Source organism: Grammomys surdaster, unplaced genomic scaffold (assembly GCF_004785775.1).
Source record: "Grammomys surdaster isolate TR1022 unplaced genomic scaffold, NIH_TR_1.0 125982, whole genome shotgun sequence".
Lineage (NCBI taxonomy): Eukaryota > Metazoa > Chordata > Mammalia > Rodentia > Muridae > Grammomys > Grammomys surdaster.
The window spans coordinates 408748-414119 of record NW_021620798.1 but is presented as its reverse complement, the minus strand read 5'-3'; positions in this window follow the sequence as shown (position 1 = coordinate 414119).

Below are 5372 nucleotides of genomic sequence, written 5' to 3'. Positions count from 1 at the left end.
TGAATATCGATGCAAAAATACTCAATAAAATTCTAGCAAACCGGATCCAAGAACACATCAAAACAATCATCCATCATGATCAAGTAGGTTTTATCCCAGGAATTCAGGGTTGGTTCAATATACGGAAATCCATCAATGTAATCCACTATATAAACAAACTCAAAGAAAAAACCACATGGTCATATCACTAGATGCTGAGAAAGCATTTGACAAAATTCAACATCCCTTCATGATAAAAGTCTTGGAAAGATCAGGAATTCAAGGTCCATACCTAAACATAGTAAAAGCAATATAAAGCAAACCAGTAGCCAGCATCAAACTAAATGGAGAGAAACTTGAAGCAATCCCACTAAAATCAGGGACTAGGTAAGGCTGCCCACTCTCCCCCTACTTATTTAATATAGTATTGGAAGTCCTAGCCAGAGCAATTAGGCAACACAAGGAGGTCAAAGGGATACAAATTGGAAAGGAAGAAGTCAAAATCTCACTATTTGCAGATGATATGATAGTATACTTAAGTGACCCCAAAACTTCCACCAGAGAACTCCTAAACCTGATAAACAACTTTAGCAAAGTGGCTGGATATAAAATTTACTCAAGCAAATCAGAAGCCTTCCTCTACTCAAAAGATAAACAGACTGAAAAAGAAATTATGGAAATGACACCCTTCACAATAGGCACAGATAATATAAAGTACCTTGGTGTGAACCTAACCAAGCAAGTAAAAGACCTGTATGACAAGAACTTCATGCCCCTGAAGAAAGAAATCGAAGCAGATCTCAGAAGATGGAAAGATCTCTCATGCTCATGTATTGGAAGGATTAATATAGTAAAAATGGCTATTTTGCCAAAAGCCATCTACAGATTTACTGCAATCCCCATCAGAATTCCCACTCAATTCTTCACAGAGATAGAAAGAGCAATCTTAAAATTCATTTGGAATAACAAAAAACCCAGGATTGTGAAAACTACTCTCAGCAATAAAAGAACTTCTGGGGGACTCACCATCCCAGACTTCAAGCTGTACTACAAAGCAATAGTGGTAAAACTGTGTGGTATTAGAACAGAGACAAGCAGGAGGATCAGTGGAATAGAATAGAAGACCCAAAAATCAACCCCCATACCTATGGTCACCTGATCTTTGACAAAGGAGCTAAAACCATCGAGTGGAAAAAAGACTGAATTTTCAACAAATGGTGCTGGTCTAACTGGAGGTCAGCATGTAGAAAAATGCAAATTGATCCATACTTATCTCCTTGTACAAAGCTCAATTCCAAGTGGATCAATGACCTCCACCTAAAACCAGCCACACTGAAACTAATAGAAGAGAAACTGGGGAAAAGCCTGGAACACATAGGCACAGGAGAAATGTTCCTGAACTGAACACCAATGGCATGTGCTCTAAGACCAAGAGTTGACAAATGGGACCTCATAAAGCTGCAAACCTTCTGTAAAGCAAAGGACACAGTCAATAGGACAGAGCGGCAACCAACAGATTGGGAAAAGATCTTCACCGACCCTACATCTGATAAAGGGCTAATATCCAAGGTATACAAAGAACTGAAGAAATTAGACTCTAGACAATCAAAGAACCCTATTAAAAAATGGAGCACAGAGCTGAACAAAGAATTCTCAACTGAGGAAGTTCGAATGGTTGAGAAGCACCTAAAGAAGTGTTCAGGATCACTAGTCATCAGGGAAATGCAAATGAAAACAACACTGAGATTCCACCTTACACCTGTCAGAATGGCTAAGATCAAAAACACAGGTGACAGCACATGTTGGCGAGGATGTGGAGAAAGAGGAACACTCCTCCACTGTTGGTGGGATTGTAAACTGGTACAACCACTATGGAAGGCAGTATGGCGATATCTCAGAAAATTGAACATAGTGTTACCTGGGGACCCAGCTATACCACTCCTGGGCATATACCCAAAAGAAGTTTCAACATACAACAGGGACACATGCTCCACCATGTTCATAGCAGCCTTATTTATAATAGCCAGAAGTTGGAAAGAACCCAGATGCCCTTCAACAGAAGAATGGATGCAGAAAGTGTGGTACATGTATACAATGGAATACTACTCAACTATTAAAAACAATGAGTTCATGAAATTCCTAGGCAAATGGATGGAGCTGGAAAATATCATCTTGAGTGAGGTGACCCAATCTCAAAAGAACATACATGGTATGCACTCACTGATAAGTGGATATTAGCCCCAAAGCTCACAATTTCTAAGAAACAACATATAGACCACATAAAACTCACATAGAAGAAGGAAGACCAAAGTGTAGATGCTTTGGTCCTTTCTAGAAGGAGTATCAAAAGTTTCAACCAGAGCTCCTAAAGTCTAAACTGCCAGCCAGAGAGCACAAAAGGAGGGACTCATGCACCTGTATAGGGAATTGAGGGTGACCTTGTTAGACTTCAGTGAAAGTGGATCCCCTACAGTGTGGGAATTCGAGAGCAGGGAGATGGGACTGGGAGGATGTTTGGAACACATCCTCACAAAAATTAGGAGGAGGGGGTATGGGAAAAGGGGTTTTAGGGGAGAATGAGAGAGGAGATAACATTGAAAGGTAAATATGTATAATATCCAATAAAAAAAAACACACAGATAAAGGGTCTAAAAAAAAGAGAGAGAGAGTGAGAGAGTTTATTTTAAACTATTTTCAAAAGTTTCTAGGGGTTGCTAATTGGCTAAGATCCTATTTTAAGCTCTCCACAAAAGAATTTAAGTCTCTGTTCAATATTCTCAAGAGAGATGTAAATCCTAATTTTCTTCAACAATTAATTGACAAAAGAGAGGTAATCTCACAAAAAGTAGAAGAAGCTATTACTAATCAATATATTATATAGTCTGATTAGTTGTCGGCGGTGCTATAACAGTCCTTTGACAAAAGATTATTAATATAGATTTATATATCCTTAAATAGGGTCTTCATGACTCTCTGAGTGTGGAGGGAGCAACTGTTGGTACTTCTGCCCTGATTTTACAAGAACTGAAAAAAATGGCTTTAAAAACAAAAGAGGGGGAACGGTATCCCCTCAGAAGGAGTCCCCTTGAAATACTCTCCATCATGCCTTGTTCACTTTTATCTCTCTAAAGCTGAAAGCTCATGGCAAATCTGCTGCTGACTGCCTCTGGCACCACCAAGACCAAAAAAACTTTGCCACAGATATGGGGAAGGACCCTCTTACCCTTAAAGGGAATGGCCCAGACCCAGTTCCCTTATGGAGCCGGGGATTGATATGCCTGTCTCATACCGCAGAAGGCACAGCTAACTGGCTACCAAAAAGATTAATAAAAAAAAATAGATACCCCCCACAAAGCCAGGCCCAACCATAAATATATAACAATTTACATCCAGGGAAAGAAATCTCCCTGAGAATTCCCTTATTTTTCCTTTCCAGGTAAAGATGGATCACCCGTGATGTCTGCTGTTGGAAGTTCTAATCCAGATGCTGGCCTCTGAACTTACACTACTCAGAACTTTGAAGGGCCACTGACAAGAACATCAGACAGCTCGAGATTGACATCACTAATCTGAAGAAATCCCTCATTTCGCTGTCTGAAGAGACCTCCTAAAATCGCAAAGATCCTTATTGGGCTTGATTTACTCTATTACAATAGAAAAGTCTGTGTGCAGCTCTTGACTGTGTACAGCCCTTAAAGAAGAATGTTGCCTTTACATAGACAAGACAAGGAGGGTTAAAGAGAGCATGAAACAGGTAGTGAAGGCCCTGAGAAAAATCAGAGAGAGAAAGAGACAGATGAATGCTGGTACAAGAATTGGTTTTCATCCTCTCCAAGGTTGTCAACCCTATTTCCTCCCATCTTGGGACCATTATTTGGGTTCTTTTTGCTTTTTTCTGCTGGTCCCTGGATCTCAAATAGGCAGACTACCTCTGTGATACAACAGATAAATAATTTGGTAGCAAAACCTACTCAGATACATTATCATTAGTTAGCTATGGAGGACCAGGAGACTCAAGATGAGGTTGTTACTTTATACAGGGTGTTTCCAAAACCCATCTCCACCCAACCTAAAAGGGGGGACTTCTGCCCCTAGACCAAGCAGAGAGGGGACACCCAGAACCCCCTCTGTCAGGTGATCTGAATTCTTGCTTAGGCTTCGAGGCTAAGCACTGCAAGGGAATATAAATAAAAGATAAAAATATCTCTCTGGGTTCCCTGAGGGACAAGCCTGACTGCATAGGGGTTGATACCAAAAGTATCCCATCTCCAGGAAAAAGACATTGGGACGGGTGTGGCCACATGCCTCACTGGACAACAGGGGGACTGGAGCCAATACAAGGTCCCCTTCAAATACTGGAGGTCAGGCCTCTATCCCCGCCTTCACAAGTTTAGAATTGCCACAGCCCTTCTATACTTAGAGAAGGGAGAAGATGTCAGGGGCAGCCCTGCTTACACACTTAAGGCCTAAAATCAGCCATAGGCCTAAAATCAGCAATAGGCCTGTCATACATGTATACTAACACCAAGTCTTGGTTCTCAGTGGAAAAAACATCGAAACAGATGGCTATAAGCTAAACAGGCAGTTTTTGTGGAAATTTACAAGCTTGAGTAGTCATAGACTTTGTAAATAGGTAGCCTGGGCAGACAATACCAACTTACATAAGGACAATCGAGTCATAGGCAGAGTCATAGTGACTTGTCCCCTGAACCTTCACCCAGCCGATACCCAGCTCTGAAAGATATCTGTATTCCCCCTGAACACCCACTCTCCAGTGTCATTCCCTTCCCCACATCCTGTCTTTCTGTGTTTATAACCCCTGTGTGAATGAATTACGATTTGAGAAAAAATAAATTATATAAAAAAAAGAACTAACAGAGATTGATGTGCTTCCTGAGTGCTGGAATTAAAGGCATGTGCTATCACATCTGATTGTGGACTTTAAAAAATATTTTTATTCATTCTTTGAGAATTTCATATAATGCATTTTGAAATATTCACTACAGTTCCCCTTAATTCTTATAACCACTCTCAACTCCCTACCTACCCAACTTTGAGTTTTCTTCTTTTTTCCCACTGAGTACGGCTTGGTTTGCACAGTAAGTCTTGGAGATGGGGCCTGCTCTGGAGTGTAGTGAACCTACCAGGGATAATGTTATTAAAGAAGACTAATTCCCTCTATCCCAGCAACTATCAAATGCTGATTACTCCTCAGCTAGTGGTGGGATTTCATGCCAACTTTCCTATCTCAGAGTTGTGAGCTTGTCTGGCTTGAGCTTGAACAGGTCTTGTGCATGCTCTCAGAGTTATGAGTTAATGACTATTTCTGCCCTGCTGTGTCAGTAAAACATGGCTTCCTTGAAGTCATCAACTCCCTGTGGGTCTTACTATCT